Source organism: Haliotis rufescens, unplaced genomic scaffold (assembly GCF_023055435.1).
Source record: "Haliotis rufescens isolate VD_foot unplaced genomic scaffold, xgHalRufe1.0.p SCAF_59, whole genome shotgun sequence".
Lineage (NCBI taxonomy): Eukaryota > Metazoa > Mollusca > Gastropoda > Lepetellida > Haliotidae > Haliotis > Haliotis rufescens.
The window spans coordinates 2,273,113-2,291,944 of NW_025964323.1; the positions used below are offsets into that span (position 1 = coordinate 2,273,113).

General features: G+C 38.0%; 1 long non-coding RNA gene across 2 annotated transcripts; it reads left to right on the forward strand.

Moving 5' to 3' along the window:
- Positions 1-8,778: 8,778 nt before the first annotated feature.
- Positions 8,779-13,500, forward strand: LOC124142848. Of its 2 annotated transcripts, none has more exons than XR_006862213.2 (3): positions 8,779-8,918; positions 10,628-10,863; positions 13,406-13,500. It is a non-coding gene; the product is annotated as an uncharacterized LOC124142848 (long non-coding RNA). The 2 variants fall into 2 exon arrangements; XR_006862212.2 differs by lacking the exon at positions 13,406-13,500 and adding an exon at positions 11,256-11,524.
- The last annotated feature ends 5,332 nt before the right edge of the window (positions 13,501-18,832 follow it).

An 18,832-nucleotide genomic window follows, 5' to 3' on the forward strand; every position in this document is an offset into this window, starting at 1 on the left:
AGACAATCCAAGGTGCATTTGCCATTTTAATGAAGTTCCCAGTATATTTATACCATTCTCAATGATTACTTGTTAACTGGTTTTGATGGATACTCGTAAAATCTTCAGTTGAGTTCACTCACAAACTGCTGTGAGCGTTTTAGGCAGAAACTGTTAGTCCCCTCCTTCAGTGTGTTTGCAAGGTGAGGACAAACATCTGTGAATAAAAATTGTTGTTTGACTGTCTGTGTCTTAGACGAGGATGCTTTGTTAGAATCAGCGTTTATCTGTGACAACTTATCGCTGAATTGACAAGTGATTATGAATTTTAATATTCCTGTAATTATTAGTTTGTCAAATTGTAAATATAACTGTATTATAAATTAAATATATATTCAGTGTGGGGAAATATCAGTGTGAGGTATTGTCCGAGCTGGGAATTGTCCTACTCTCTCGCCAAATATATACTGTCTGTGAGTAAGTTTAAATGTATATGTTCTAATAATACATGTGTTTGAATGCCTCAGTAGTTCATTAGCAACTAGAATTTTTATTGTGTAAACAAATCAGTTAAGCTTACAACACGAGATGCATATGCTGATAAATTTGGACCGCAGTATAATGAATGTCACCGATTAACAACTAAATACAACTACATACAGTGAGTATATGACCAAAGTCATGTTTTTGTTGAGACGACTGATCATGACAGAACGTTGGAGTAAATGGCAGTAACTAATTTAAACATTCCCCAGTAATATTATCAAGGGGCACGGGTGGCCCAGTCTTCTAAGGCGCAGCGATTCGCTGTGCAGAGTTGCGTCCCTTGGGCACGCCAGAAACCTATGATTGTGGGTTCGAATCCCGGTTCGCCCCGATTATGTTTCTAGGTTTGTCAGCACCATACCCGTGTTCGTGGGTTTCACCGAAGTGGTAAACGTCTGAGACCTGCATCACTTCGGGCTTTCCTCCCACATCAAGCTGACACACCGTGATATAACTCGAATACTGTTAAAAGCGGCGTTAAATTCAACTCACTCACTCACTCACAAATATTTTCAAATACATCATCACCCATAACCGTCCGAGAGATAGCTCTCATTTTTATCTTGTAGGGCCAATCGCTTCTAACATGTCTAAGAATAAACTCACCTGAAGGCACTTAGTAAGTCAAAACTGGCCGCCCTGATTATGTTTTTGGGTTTGACAGCACCAAACCTATGCTCGTGGAAATTTAGCAATAGATATGATTTCTTACCTAGATATCATCATAATAAGCCAAATGTCTTCAAATTCTAGTTTGTTAGATTGTACAAAAACAAGTGTGTTAAAAATCTATCTACGTTTTTTTAACACAATATATGCACTGTATTGCTGTAAAGTTTTGTAAATAGTCTACTCTGTTGCCATGTAACTTAAATATACTTATCTATGATCTTCACAAGCAACTAGTCATGTGTTATGACCCCAATAATGCCTGCGGACGCTATCATAATGTTCAATTTCAATCTGCCACACCAAGGGTGAATAAGCGTTATACATGTGTTGATAAACGCATTTAAGTAAATACATAGAATTTATCACGCGAGTGTGTTTGGGGATGGTAAATATCCTCAAACACACAAGCGTGATAACCTCTTTATCATATAATGTCATTCTTTAATCGCTCTCCCTCTCTCACAAACATTACCTTAACATTGCGAGTTTTCCTGGAATGCGCGTATTAATATTTACTACGTCACAGGGTAAGTGATGTGTCAGTCGGACAGTGACAGTAGCCAATATAATTCCAACTGAAATCTGTTTCTTATACAGTGGCGAAGCAACATATACGCAAAACAACAATTGTTTTTACTTGCATTTCGCGGCAATCCATCGGTCTGTCCGCTAGAGTAACTGCCCTTTGTCAAAGGGAAGCTACTCTCACCCTAGTCTATGAGACGTCATGACCACGTTCAGACGTTGTTGACTGTCGGCCTGTCCTATCAAAACGTTAAGAAGTGCAATCAGATGTACACACAGCGACAAAACGAAACAAGGTAACAATTCAAACATATTTCGGCCAAATCCAACTATTTTAATTTGTGGAAAAGGTTTCAAGCCGCAGAGGTCTACAAGCACAGATATGGCTACTGATCCCGCTTGGCTAGGCCTACAGCCCTCGCAAATGTTTTTCGAAATTTACATCTCCAAAGTTGCCCAAAATTATAAAATGCCTTAGCGACGTCACAGTTAGACACTGATTTTAAGTATATTAGACTGTTCTTTTGATAATGATGGCAATTATCTCTGTAGTTTATCCAGATTCCCGATGGTTAATTCTGACTCGATTGCCGAATGACAAGGGCGACGCCATGTTTGTTTATAAACATTGGAAGTAGTCCCTACTTGGCCTTTGATATTTGCATCTCTATCCGCATATGACCCCAACGGATATCGTTTTTATCCGTTGGCTTTATCCTGCCGAGAAACCTACCCATTATATGATATATATTTGTTATGGGTAAAAACCTTATTGTTTGATTTGCAAATACCTAGCCTGTATATATATTTTTTGTAGATGTGAAACATTCTAATTAATAGTGGATACACTGGGTACACTTACATAAAAAAACCGCATCATGACAGATGAATTGGTGTCTTGATATGAATCCTCTTTACTTCCAGGCCATCCTGATCATCGTTTACTTCTACTACATGTATGGTTGGAGGCAAGATCAAAGACGCCGCCCAGCATTTATTAGGCAAAAGACAGTGTTGTCCGTTTCGCTTTAAACCACAACCCCACCCTGTCGGTAGGAGTTATCTAATCTTTGCACATAACTGTTTCCAGTCTACCGCGGTGTCAGTTTGACTGATTTTGTGACAGATGGGGAAAAAGTCATTGGATATAATATATTTTTGTTATTAATAGTCATCTTATTTGCTGATGTTACTGTCAGTAAGTCAGGTAACTGGACTATGAACTTACTGCTACATATAGGCTAAACGGTCCTGTTTGGGAAATATGTACTTGTAACATGTATAAGACATGTTTGTGTATGAGATGGTGGTAGGGCTCTGAAATGTTATAATGCTAGATCACGAGGGCGAAACATTAAAGTGTTTTATGATACACGAGGGTTGGGGACACTGGATGAGTTACACCAAAACAAGCGGTTTGAAATCAGTCACTGACATGAGAAATGAGGTTAAGTAAACAACATAATAATGTATAAATAACTGTATAGAAGGTAATGGAGAAACAAATTGAATTAGCTTTTAATCGGGGCTGGTTGTACTCAACAGCCTTGCTGTGCGACTCTACATAGTTGTTTGACTTATTTCAGTTGTGGACTGACGAGTAACATGTGTTCTGCATCCTTTGGGTATGCTTCCATATACGTACAACAAGTTTAAATATATACTACCTGTGTTAAACATTATGAGTGAGTGAGTGAGTGAGTTAATAGTTAACGTCACATCGGCAATAATTCAGCCATATCGTGACGAGGTTAAACATTATGAACCTGATAACTGAGGAGACAAGTATTACTTGCATCCACACGTGGAAGCAAACTGCAGTAGACTTAATAATGAATGAGATTTGAAACGTTACATACTTTCTGCGTAGCTCCCGTGTAATTTGTGTGGAATATTTTCGCTTGGTAGTGTAATTAACAAAAGAAAAAGTGCCCGCATGGTATGTATAATGTTTTAAATAACTTCAACATATGTATATCAACAATAAGCTGATTATTAAGTCCATAAATAATGCTTTGGTGCACGTTCATTGTTTTATTCGCATTTTTACATTATATACTTTAACAGCGTAGGAGATTTTTTGAAATCGGATTCCGACAAGTTCGAAAATAGCAACTGTTCTTTATTCTACAGAGAGGTTTTTATGAAAAAACATTGACCACTAATTTCTTCTCTCACTTTCCAATTTAATTCAGTTGCTATTTTTTCAGTTCTTCGAAACTGTTAAGTATAACTTTAACATGATCACAAGGTTATGATCCTGTGAGATCTGTCACATTTAGTTATGAGAAAAAGCAAAACAATTGGATTCTATCTTAATCCCATCCCCCATGCACGCAAAATGTATAACATATACTTTTTGAGATAATGTTCATACATAAATATATTGATATGAAATTGACCCTCTATTCGTAGGGAATTGTAGGGAAATGTCTGTATAGGGTGGTGGCCGACGATTCCCCTGCTACTATTCAAAGTGAGTGAGTGAGTGAGTTGGGTTTAACGCCGCTTTTAACAGTATTCCAGTCATATCACGGCGTGTCAGCTTAATGTGGGAGGAAAGCCCGAAGTGATGCAGGTCTTAGACGTTTACCACTTCGGTGAAACCCACGAGCACGGGTATGGTGCTGACAAACCTAGAAACATAATCGGGGCGAACCGGGATTCGAACCCACAATCATAGGTTTCTGGCGTGCCCAAGGGACGCAACTCTGCACAGCGAATCGCTGCGCCTTAGACGACTGGGCCACCCGTGCCCCCTACTATTCAAAAAGCTGTGTGCTGACATCTCATATGGAACATTGATAAGCGACTAAAGTGAAACACTTTTGTATCATTTAATTCTATCAATAAGCACCCAGTCTTTTGCCATTTGCCACATCTCCAGCTATGCCGTATATTGCTTTCTCAAGTGCAAATGGATTCAGCTTTAAAGGGTTGCCATCCAAAGCAGAATCAGTAACAGGAGAGGTCAGTGGACTATCATCTACAGGATGGAACCAGTCATTCTTCTCCGCCTTGATTTTTACTGAAGGAGGGTGCTATTTTGTTTCTCTGAAAAGTTGGAAGTTTTTTAAAATGAAATGAGAGGGACTTAATCGGCACATGTTTTAACCAATCGCTTGTCACATCCTGAGACTTAGTCACGTTTCGTAATGCAGATAACCCAAGCAATTTGTTCATTTTGTTTTTAAAAGAGCTAAAATGTTTAGGGAAATGTATATTTCATTTCTCTAAAGTTAACCGGTCTATATTTTGTAAGAATAAACTTTAGCTTTTGGCGTAATATAGAGCTTTATCACGCACTGACCTTGCAATGTTGTACCTCAGATCTTATTCAAGCTGTATCACTGAGAGTGAGTGATTATCTCCCCTACCCGAACAGCGCTGTTGCGCACTACCTTTGCAATGTAAAGTATTGTATTCAGGCAGCCATCGAGAAAGGTTCCAGGGAGGAATTTAGGTCAAGCCCGTCTATGTCCCTTCACACTGCTATTGCAACTTATTGTTGAACACGATTAAATATCAGGCTTCTATAAGGTATGACTTCGTTCAATAAACAACAAATGTAAAACAACGGGTTTGATATGAGAAATTTGTAAAAAATTATTAGTTGTCTTTATAATCACATGTATGGCGCTTGCTGTACATGTGCATAGTTGAGCACGGTATTATTTCAAGTAGTTCACTGTATGTAATGTATGATTCATACCGTTTCATGCGGCGGTTTACAGTTATGCATGGTTTATTGCTTTAAAAGTTGTTTTTAACTCCCGGCAGAGATTATACATCCGTATATGTTCTTTGCTTCTGGATACATAGGAAATCAACAGGTTGGTCTGTAGTTTGCAGTTATTTTCCTAAAATATAACACGATTGCATGATATATTCACGGTATTTGGTTTGAACATAGTAACATTATTCTAAACATACTTCAAATCTAAACCGGAAGTTATCACAACACAAACCCAGTTATCCAATCGGAACCGTACACAAGAGTGAGTGAGGGAGTTGGATTTAACGCCGTTTTGAATAGTATTCTACTTATATCACGGCGAGTCAGCTTGATGTGGGAGGAAAGCTCGAAGTGATGCAGGTCTTAGATGTTCACTACGAGCACGGGGTTTGTGCTGACAACAAAATCGGGACGAACCGGGGTTCAAACACACTGTCATAGGTTTCTGTTGTGCCCAAAGGACAAAACTCTGCATAGCGAATTGCAGCGTACACAACTGTAAGACACTATCATACAACAAAGATGTTTGAGATGAAATATGTTTTCCACGAAGAAACAGTTGCAATATTGCACTATCACTACAAAAAATATGCACAATAAGTGATAATTAAAACACTCCGGTACATTAAACAAGGAGGTACAAGTGTATTATATTGATGTGGAATCAATATGAGAATTAAAATTTGTTTGGGTATTGTTGTACATAAAAGGATTTTGTAATTGTTTATATGATAACAGATCTTGGAAGTTGTTTCTGGATAATGTGTTGGTGTTGAGTGTACTTTATCATGCTTGAGGATTTTTTGTGATTCTCTTTCTTGGTTGTATTTTATATAAGTCAGAATATAATGTTGCTCATCTTCTGAGACATCATCACATGTTTCACAGAGATGTTGTTCCAGTGGGGTTGGTGTTTTGGTATATCTGCCAGTTTCAATGTTTAGTTTGTGATTACTTAAACGAAGTTTTGAGGAATGTGACCTATCAGCTTTGTTTTTACAACATGTAAGATAATTCTCAATAGTTATAGTGAGTGAGTTAATATTTAAAGTCACATCAGCAATATTTCAGCCATATCGTGACTTGAACAAGTTATAGCATATATAAAAAAACTGTCGTCAAAGGACAGTACAACAACTAGCAGTATATCACAGATAATAACGTTAAAACTAGTTTTAGAACAATAAAATGATTGGATTATGACAGACGACACATCATAAAAACAGGCTATTGATTACCAACAATAATTACCAAGTTAGGCCACCATACCAGGGACCATGGGGACTTACAGTACCTTTGCTACCTGCATGGACCCCGGCAGGATTTACACCATCCCTTCAGTTATTGGTGATTATTGAGAAATTTAGCCAAAATTAAAACAAACAATCATTCTACGATTAAAAATCTGGTAGAAAGGAATTACTTTGAATGAAGTGGGCTTACGCACCATCGCTGGGGGGACAATGATTTTACGCTACTTCAACCTCCATCAAGGGTACAACCACTAACAATCTCAGTTCATAATTATATAGTACCAATTAATAAAATATATAACCTTCTACATCAAAAAATATTAATCAATTCAATTTCTTTAAAAAAAACAATAATTAAATGAGAGTTGATGTTAAAAAGATCCTTGAGTGATGAAACTTTGAAATAATTATCCCTTGTGATGGAAAAATCAATACAGTCACAATATTTATAGATGACTTGTCAAACCTGTATGTTCTTAACTTGCTGTTAGATAAATGGGAATCCCTTAATGAATGCGTGAACATATTTTTACATTTGGACTGAAACTTTTGACCAGAAACCTTAATATTGTTGCCAAAAAATGACATTTGTTGTGTTTGATATAGGACTTGTAATCAATTATTTTTTTTATATTATTTGTACTAATAGTTGGTCTATATCAAGTTCTGACTGACAGGCCCAGTTATATGTTTTCTTGCTTTGGTTTTCCTTGTGCTGACCAATTAACGACACTGTTTCTTTTATTGTGCTTTTCAAAGATAACTACATTAATAACAACCAATTTACTGTACTTTACACCAATTCTCTCCTCCCATAGCTTACTTCCTACCTTTGCACAATGCATTATATGGCGGGGAACAATTGATGCACTGCAGATATCTCCCCTTGTGAGATTCATAGGAAGGTTTCTTCAAAGGGTGTTCCATGTTGGTATTGATTGTGTTTCATCCTCTTGGGTCCCCACCCACCAAGGAGTGTCAATCAACAAGGATGATGCCATATGCGTATGGGCCTCAGCCGGGCGACGCCAAGGATAATAAGAGGGTATACTCAAGAAAAATAGAACATGTTCTACCAGATTCCCTCATGAGCCACGGCTTTCTGGGCATTAAAGCTCTAGGCAAATATGACGACGTCCTATTAATTATTAACTTTTCCATAGTTTCAAAAGTCTACATACATGGGAGGAAAACATGACATTGTTCTGTGTGTCAAGTGACATCTGAATTTAAAAAAGTCAAAACCATGATATGTAGCCCAACAGTGTGCAAATGAAACTAAATTCACAGGCTTTTGCATGAGCAGCCGATTGATAAAACCTGGCCCACACTACCACCCGTCTAGGCAAAGTAAGGATCGATGTGGTGTATTGGGCAAAGGCACGCTATATAGTGTACAAGTTTATTGCATTGTGTTGGGTGTACAACTAGTTCAGAGCGGTCAACACTTTATTTCTCTCAGGCCGAGTGCATCGGCATATGAGGTACAAACAGTATTTTACATTGCGGTGGACCAAGGTTAACCGGAAGTTTTTAAAGTTTTCATGATGAAGTTAACAAATTAACAAAGTTTCTTTTGGACAGATATCTTATGTCAGATAAATAATTGCTGGAGTTTTATTAATCGGGTTTTGGATGTTCATGTCCCTTTGTTCACTGAAATATTTACATTAAAAAATATAGTGGAATTCATCTCCGACGTCAAATCTATTACAGAACTTGCATTAACGTTCATTCAACGGAGTTTTATTCCATCTTCCGATTTCTATTGACAGGCAGTGACAAGATGTCCGAGATAATAGCAATTTAAAGGATAAGTGTTGCAATCACATTACATAGCCATGTTGACATGACCCTATTGTCGTCCTAAGTCCCACTTTTCATATCATAAAGATGATGAATGGTCGTAATTTGTATTTCAAACGTCAAAATATGACAGTAATTATGCCATTATTAGTAATGTTTCCATTCCAAAATAGCTAATATATCATCATTTGTGTACGTACTAGGCCTTACATTCGAATGAACACATAAATGCATGCTCCTCCAACGAACCCTTTCCATTTCAGCTGACGCCAACTGAAGAATGTTAACGGTCCTTCGAATTCCTCCATGTTTTTAAGAAAAACATGTTAGCGTGGTCTCTTGTTCTATAAAAGAGAAGCAATATTCACAATTTGACAAAACAAAGTCTTGCCCTGAAACCGGTAAGTAATTAATGTTCTATTCATCACCATCATCACCTGAATCATCTAAATTAACATTTTATTCTATATTCTTTGATATCAATAATTGATCTACTGATTTCACAAATTCGCATTTCGATATCCCTAAATAATCACTATCAATCACAAATTCGAAATTTATTTATTGAGTTCTAAAATTCCTCCTGTACGTTGGTGAAAATAATAATGTCTCCCTTAATATCATACTGCATCAAAAAAACATTTCAGCATTTTGTCTGTCACATCTATGAAATTAAGTAAAGCGTCTTCCTGGTGATCCCCGACCGCGTTATAACGAAAGACGTTAAAAGATGGTACTTGTTGTTACCCCACAGAGCTCTCCGTATTAAGGGGATTAAATAAGTGCTAGTCGTTTCGGAGCCAGTATTCGGTATCTAAGTAGGGCATTTGTGTTAAAAGTGTGCCTTAGTATCTCAACCAGCACTGCAAAACTGGCACGCACACACGCACACAATCCGCACCCTCCCCTTTTTATTTCGATTTTTTTAATATTTTTATTTCTGTATAAATTACCACCAAGACAATAAATAGATCTTCATTGTGTACCCCCCCCCCCCCTTTTAAAAAAAGCTGTATCCGCCCATGTATTTGTACAGAGAAGACAGCAAATATTGCGATAAGGAGAATTAGTTATCTCACTAATTCGATTGATTCCAACATCAAGAGGGGCGGTGGGATAGCCAAAGGCCCTGGTTCGTTCACATCGGTACAATGTGTGAAGCCCATTACCTGTATCCCCCGCTATGATATTTGTGGAATGTTGCTAAAAGCGAAATGAACCCGCTCTCACTCACTCACTCACTCACTCCAACATAAGTAAATATCGTCCTGATATCAGTGATTTGTGATTTAGAAATATATCAATCATTCGTACAGACTTCTTTGAATAAGCCATCCGGGACTTTTATACAATTGAAGATCCATTCAGCGTTATCTGAAAATTTAAAACTATTATTAACAGAGAGGGTTCTGTTGTTTTATTGTGAATGTGAAATATACACATGTTGTTTATGTAACACTGAATGTTTGGTGACTATGGATCCCTTTCTCGGATCCTCCTCTCTCCAGCCAATTACCAACAAACTGCTTAACCACTGCATATGTGCCTTAACCAAGAAAGGTATACTGAACATTATCTTCTTGCTGAGAATAAGGCGGGCGTCTGATTGGTACCTCGTTCCTCACAAACAAAACAAATCTTTTCCTCGAAGTTTGTTTGTTTGTTGTTTAACGCCGCACTCAGCAATATTCCAGCTATATGACGGCGGTTTGTAATTAATCGAGTCTCGATCAGACAATCCAGTGATTGAAATGATCAATCTTGATACCACATATGTATACACATGCACACAGGAGAATGACGTTAAGTCAAACAAGCTAAACTGAGTGAGTTAATACGGGTTTGTGCCGCTTTTAGCAATATTCCAGCAATATCACTGCGGGGGACACCAGAAATGGGCTTCACACATTGTACCCATTTCGGGAATCGAACCCGGGTCTTCGGCGCGACGAGCGAACGCTTTAACCACTAGGCTACCCAATCGTCCCAGTATACACTGAACATTTGTAACTGGAGACTATGTTGTTTTTGAATACTTGTATGTTAGTTTGCTAAATGTTCTTACCACTTGTGTAACAACTGATCACGAGTATATACTTCTTTGTTACAGACTGTACTTCGTTTCCCCCAGGGAACACCAGAATGAGGAACCTGTTGGCTGTTGTGTTGATCGCTCTGGCGTTGACTGTTGCCCAGGCCAGATACCCCAACCGTTATCATTACCCAACCTACGGACAACGACACAATGATGATAATGAACACCGATATGGGTATGATTACCCGCTCCCAAAAAAGCACTACCCACGCTATCCTCGAAGGAACCATTACTACAGTACTACATACTAGGTATGTGTTCTATTATATGTCATTGATGTAAAAAACGATACTTTATGAGAGGAAGGAGCATGCACTGAATATTTTCGAATTTGTATCTGTCCAAATATTTGTAAACCCTATTTCACACGTGATCCGGTTTAGAACTGATCTTCAGTGACCTGTTGTTGTCGAAATACACGACTAACGGGATCGGGTAGTCAGGCTCGCTGACTCGGTTGATGGATGTCATTGTATCCCAATTGATGTCACTTGATTGTCTGGTTCTCGATTATTTCCAGAGCGCCGTCATATAGCTGTAAGATTGGTTCGGCAAACAGCAAATACACAAACAAAGAAATCTTTACCCGATCTCAAAAGACAAATTGAAATGACATCCAATGCTGTATTATATTCTATTGCAGTTCATTGGGGACAGACTGTTGGGGGAGCGAGTTGGGTAATCCCCGCTAACATTATTTCAGTTAGATCTGTATTAACTGTCGGAAGAAGGCCAAAGTGATGCCGGCCTCAGAAGTAAATCCATTTTTGCGAAACCCGCAAGCTGGTGCCGAGACACCAAGGATCATAACCAGTGCGATTCTTGGATCTGACGATGACCATGGGGCCCTACACAACGCAATCGTGCCCCGACTAGACATATCTGTTGGATTATAAAGAGTGAATTCGAATTTGTCCATTCTTGTCATTTCACATATCAAAGCATTCAAAACGAGAACACCAGAGACAAATGTCGCGAATATGTGTCGTAACATATTCCATAGGGTGTAAAAGGCAAAATAGTGGTTAACATTACGTATGGATCACTGAAAATGTGTGACGACGTGTTAAGGTATTGTTGATAAGCATTTAGCAGAAACATCCACGCTACATCACGACGAACCCGACTATATCGGTGCTTCCTGCCGATAATAGAGTTTGTCATAGGCAAACCAGTTTTTCGTTGCATACGTGATAACCCACACCGTCGGTGTACGATGGCATGTGATAAGAAAGGTCAAACATTGATCGTCATTGGTCGTATTTTTACAAGTTACACGGCAGTAACCTCGTCAGTGTTACTCTGTACATTAGCAGTACACGGGTCAGAATGGAGGGAAACCACAATCGTTTCAGCTGACCTACCATACAAAATACGTATTGTATACATAAGTGATTGATTGTAAAGGATTGTAAAGTGTTCATATTGTGAGTGAGTGATACCTGCATGCAGAAATCATACCAGCCGTTCAAGTAAAACGACAACGCCACAGGAAAATCTGACTGGGTTATTTGCTGAAGCAGTCCACTGGGCATAAAAAGCAAAATGGTGATAGAAATTATAGAAATAAATAATAGATAATTAAATCAGTGATGGCAAGAGGTGTTCGCGGATAGAGTAAGAATGTCCTGCTTTACCTGTAGCATAAAAAGGTAAATGTGTACATGTTGCCAAACGCCACACCCAGCAATACATCTTGGTCAATACTCCCACAATAACCCATGCATCGTCATGTTAGGTTTGTCTGTTTGTTAGTTGTTTAACGCCGCACTCAGCAATATCCCAGCTATATGACGGCGGTCTATAAATAATCGAGTCTCGACCAGGAAATCCAGTGATTGACATCATGAGCATCGATCAACGCAAATGGGATACGATGACATGCATCAACTAAGTCAGAAAGCCTCATCACCCGATCCCGTTAGTCGCCTCTTTCGACAAGCATAGTCGCCGTTTACGACATCATTTTAGGTAAAAGTATGATGAAAAACTGTTGCTTTGTATCAGCAGACTTTTCGAGACAACACATGACAGAAGCGCACAAATGGCATGTAACAGTTTGTTGGTGAAATTAATCCGACCAGTTACTATCGAGCTCTGCAAATCAATACATGTGAATTCAGGGTAACGGAATTTGCATAGGAAAACTGATGATATGAACATGAGGCGTAAGAGCACAAACGGGAAAGACCATCAGACACGACTCGTGGGTCTAATGAATTGATTCTTTTCTATTGGTTGAAAGCTGCGGGATTAAGCAGTTGACGCCCGGGGATTAGTAAAGTATATATCAAGGTGACTGCACTTCTACACCGGATCTGTACGTGTCCTGAGAATATGCGTCAATATTTTAACACGGCACCATCTACATACAGACTGATGTTTATGTAGTATCTAACAGGAAACGGGAATATACTTCATTATATTGTGTGTAAAAAATGCTTTTGTCCATATTCAGCCACTTTAAACGCCAGAACACTTTATATCTTCAATGGAAGCAACTGATGAAGTATCATGGGGTATCACGCAAGAAGCAGATGTACTGCAAGTGATCCCTAACTTGGTGGTAGGGTTCTGGTTGCTAGTGGTCCATAACTCGTTTTTCATAATAATCTATATGTGGCTGTAACAATGCTGATGAGGCGTAACAAAATAACTCACATCACTCACTCAATGGAATAGGATGAGCAGTGTTAAATTACGATACATATTTAGATGATCAAAGATACTTTGCTTTTGAGTAAAAAAAGGTTTATTCAATATGAATTTCAAGGTTTCTGTCTTTGTTTTCAGTGCACGCCCCGACACAGATCCTGGAATCTCATGGAATCCTTGAGAGATAATGTATGTTGAAGATTGTCAGTGAAATAATAAACAACCATAGAATGTGCAGGTGTTTAATTGTATACGATGTAAAGTGAAGCAGTTTTACTGAGAACATTGAGGGTGACAGATGCGTTATTTTACGTTTGCGTTACGTTTTTAATCTTGTTTCATGGTATCACGTTAAACTCTTTGATCTGTCAGCACACAAGAGTTGAAAAGGTGTGATCGAATTTCAACTTAATGTTGTACTGACACGTCATCTTTCAGCACCATATCCGTGCTCGTGGTATCATTGAAGTGGCAAGCGTCTACGATCTGCGTCCATGATTTTAAAAAAAACCAACATAACTCACATAATGATTAAAGCGGATTAATCCCAGCTCACTTACCCACTCATACACACCACATTTGGGGACATGGTATAATACAGGTCTCAAGCAATCAGGAATGGTGGGATCGGAAGGGGCATTAGGATGGTTAAAGCGTTCGCTCGTCACGCCGAAGACCCGGGTTCGTTTCGCCACAAGGGTACAATGTGTGAAGCCCATATTCTGGTGTCCCCAGCCGTGATATTGCTGGAATATTGCTAAAAGCGGCGTAAAACTATACTCACACACCCACTGGAGATCGGATATCGAAAGGTGATAATACAACATTAGTGTATAGACTATTGTGTGAAGAGACATCATGATGTTCTGGCAGTTCTTTATAAATGTCCATGACATGACGTGATAATGTTTCTGAATTCAAACCCACGCGTTTATTACATTGTAGCACCTTTATGTTTTATTAATTATGTATTAATTTATTACTTTTGTGATGCATATATACATATAAATGTTTGATTTAATTCCTTCATTTCATAAGGCTTTTACATACCTATTCACACCCCTTCCCGTGTAGGAGATATCTGCTTTACACTGCAAAGTACTTGAAGAACATACTCTCGTCGAAACCTGCAATGTTACAAGGCCATTGATTATGGAAGTAGGAAAATGTTAGCTGTGGCTGGAACTTTGCTGGTGGCGGCATAAAAACAAACATATAATCGAAACGTACATTGCGTCATCAAGCAGATATTATATTCATAAACGTAACATCTACAGTTGGAACATTCAAATGCTATGCTAGTATTCGGATGCGCAGTTCATCATCTTAGAAGATGAGAGCTTACAAAAGAACACTGGCATTGTGTCAAACATATCTGTCAAATGTGCTACTTTGTGCTTTTGTTTGTTGTCGGCACCAACGTCGGACGTTAGGACGTCGTCTATTTCACATGATTCTGTATATTTAGAAGGAATTATTTTCATCTTTTCGGATCACTCCGAGAGTGTTGCTGCCGACAAGCTTTTATCGCATATTACCTCACGTCTGCCCAAGCAACACTTACTATCTTACGCTGGCTTGCATTATATGTGCACTCTCTTGCATTACCCTGTATTGTTTTGCATAATCGTGCACTCTCTTTCTGGCTCGCCTTTTTACCGTCTACAACACGGAACTAAAAAGCTGATATGACCTCAGAGATTGACAGAGACACCATGATATTAATAAGAAGTTATAATGTGACTATTTAATCGTCTACTACGACAAGCATATGTAACAACAGGTACTCTTACACGTGTTAACTAGGAATATTTAAATATTATAGACCCGTGAAGATCCGGGGTAGAAAAGGTCTTCAGCAACCCATGCTTGCTTTAAAGGGCGACTATGATTGTCGTAGGAGGCGACTAATGGGATCGGGTGGTCAGGCTCGCTGACTTGGTTGATGCATGTCATCGTATCCCAATTGCGAGGACCGATGTTCATGATGTCAATAACTGGATTGTCTGGTCCAGACTTGATTATTTACAGACCGCCGTCAAATAGCTGAAATATTGCGGAGTGCAGCGTTAAACAACAAACAAACAAACAAACAAACAAATATACTTTTAATCTGGATAATGTCATTAACATTTGTAATCATACTAACTTTTATATTTAGATATATCAATTGGATTTCAAAATTTTAAAACCACTTAAATGTCAGCAATTGCAAAAGATAATTCCAGGCACAAATATTAAGCGGTTCCAGTAGATAGCCGTGAGAGAGCCGTAGTGAACTACAATTGAAAAACAGAAAGAAATCAACTTATATTTCACGTCATTTCTAGAATTTTTCGCTCAGGATTGCAACGCTTAGGTGTGCCAAGTGTGTCATCCGAATCCCAGATAATGATTATGGTTCTTGGTTCATCAGCAGGCATTAACTGACACGCCATGATTATATTGTAATAATGTTCGGAACGGAGTTAAACCAACTCAGTTACTTATTCAGTGAGTGAGTTACAATTTAACGTCACATCGGCAATATTTCAGCCACATCGTGACGAGACAAAACCATACACTAATAATAGATACATTTAGACGAAATAAACACCTGTCATCGATGGACAGTACAATAACTAGAATATCATAAATTCAATTTGAAACTGGTTCAGAACATTTACAAGAATACATTATCAGGTAGATCACTTCTGCTACCTGCATGGTTCCACAGCAGGATTAACACCATCCCCCCCAACCTTCCCCGATTGTGGTCAATTTTAGCCATCAATAAAAATTAACAAATACAATGTATACTACGGTTAAAACTGGGGTAGGCCTAATTAAATTAATTACTTTGAATGATGTGGAACTTAGAGGGGACACTATTTTTTCAGTACTTTAACCCCTTCGAGGATACAGTCACTAACAATCTCAGTGGCTGATTTAATCCACCAACTTTCAGATATTTATATTTTACAAGACATATCAATCAAAACATTTCCAAACAACTCATTTCCTGATGATTAAACGACAATTAATACCACTAAAAATGTCCTTAATAGATGATTTGAAATATTTATTCCTTGTGATGAGGGTACAACCACTAACTAATTACTAATTAGCACTGCCAAAATATAAAATCACACTATGAACAAGAACATTTTATGAATTAATTCTATTTCCTTTAAAAAGCACAATATTAAATGGGAATTTACTTGAATAAAAAGGCCCTTGACTGTTTTTACACGGAAATATGTATCCCGTGTGATGGAAAAAAATCTATACGACCAAGCAGGACATGCTTGACGGTGATTCTTTCATCACAAGGGATACAAAATAGAGGATCCTCACTTTTAAATAAATATTCATGTGTAAATCATGTGGCCAATACGAAATCGTCGCATAATGACCTCTTCAAATCCGGACTGACAACACAAGTAGGCGTAACCAATAATTGCATGTAATTTGTTAATACCTTCTTGGGTATCCAACTTCCTTTGCATTCTGATGTAACATCTAATTACAGGTTTATTATCACTGTATTGAATTGAAAGTGGTGTCACAGATTTGTTGAGTTCTGCTTTAGCAGGAACATCAGCCATTGTGTTACTAATGATTCCCACATGCTCGGTAACCAACAAAAGACGATGTTGTATTGGACAGTAGCAAGATCGGTATGCAATTCTATAATTTCGCGTAAACGTGGATGTGCATATGATATATTCTGAATGGCCTGCTGAGAGCTGTTAATATTGTCTGTGATTCTACTGTAAAAAATGAAAGAGCATTTATGGATTTTATTTAGACATAATTATAGCTGCCTTTCGACAGTATTCATACTTTACCATGACAAGAAATATTAAAATCATCTACAAAAATTGATCCATCAATTGAATCATCTTTTGTCCTCTGCAATTCCGCTGAATAATGTCATTAGAGCCGTTCATTGAGGCTCAACTGGTGATCTTAAGCGACAGCGATGTCCACTCCTGAGAACCTGCAGTAAGGGACTAACCTCTTTCGTTAGAGGCTCAAATGGATTATGAACTCTACCGTGGTGGCATCAAGAAGAAAAGGCAATTCCAAGTACTGGAGTGCTCTCATCCTTTTTTAACTTCTTTTTTTAGTCAGAGAGGCTTCGCCCTGAATGGTTTTGGTGTTATTTACACTGTCTGGTTCTGATGATTCAGGTATCTGTTGACACTGCAGGATCTGAGGTGGTGACGATGTCAGATTTTCTGCCTGGGAAGCAAATGTAGATTTCGTATTGTACACATTCAAGCCTCTTGGAAGATATGGTTCCTTAAAATATTTCCTGCAGTCAGATATTTGGGATTTGTGGATAACATTTAATTATAAATAAATGAAGTTAATGGACGTCACTACACATTTGGTTTTGTTTACAATTTTTCACAATGTTTCAGGGCACATTTCAAAGCCATACATCATCCAATGTGTCTTCTGGAATATGACATTTATGTGAAATAAATTGTCTTAGCATATGTGATCCAACACACAACAATCAGTCACGCCTTCTTCGACTGTCGATCAGTCAAGACTTGATGGGGGCATTTTAAGACAATGTCATGTTGACTTATAGCAGTTAACTTTGATTATATGCTAAAGCATATGATTATATGCAAAAGCCTGACGTTATCAAAATCTATATTCCTTGAACACGTTCTTGTTATAGCAATGAAATACCAAGAAAATTAGAGCAAAAACACATTCTTATGCATTCATTGAATCATTGACTTATATTGTTAATGAACAGATATGCATACTTATAATGCAAGAATTATGATGCAAGAAGTATTGGTTCACCAAACTTGGTCCAGATGAAAAACATGTTAACATTACAATATTAACATGCAAGCCCAAAGAAAAAAGGCAAAATTGGTCTGGGAGGGAAGGGACAAATAATATGTTGCCTATGAGATATGCATTTGGCTGCTTCCTGGAATACACGGAAAGAGGCTTGATGCAGTCACGTGCGTCACGTGATCGGTTACACTGGTGTAAGGGAGGTAGATCCACTGAACTGTGGTAGGGTGCCTAACCTCCCACTTTAACAAATGTGTTTCATACTGGCTTTAACAAATTAGAATATGTATCTATTATATAAAAACAATCAATATGTATTCCAAATCAATGATTCACACAGCCATAATAAAGTTTATGTTTTTGACCTGTTGTGTTCGTTTACTGTAGCATGTTACATAATTTGTAGCTGATATCAATCGCTGATAATAGACAAATGTTTGATACAGAATCCTACGGCACTGTGCGTTGGTAATTTATAGTCTTAGTATATGAATCAAATATCAGTTTTTAAATATCAATACATGTTACGGAGTGAATGCAGTAAGTATAAGCGGACAGCATTTTGCGGCATTTACTCACAGCCCAATTCTCTAAATGCGATTGTTGCTGGTGTCTCTGCTAATAGTTTTCAACTTACTGGTGGCATATGCTCCAATTTCAAAATGGAGTTCTGTGTCCTGCCGTCTGAATTTTCATCTTGTCTATCAAACAAACAGACACAGCAGCCGTAACATCAAACTTATTTTGTAATAATAC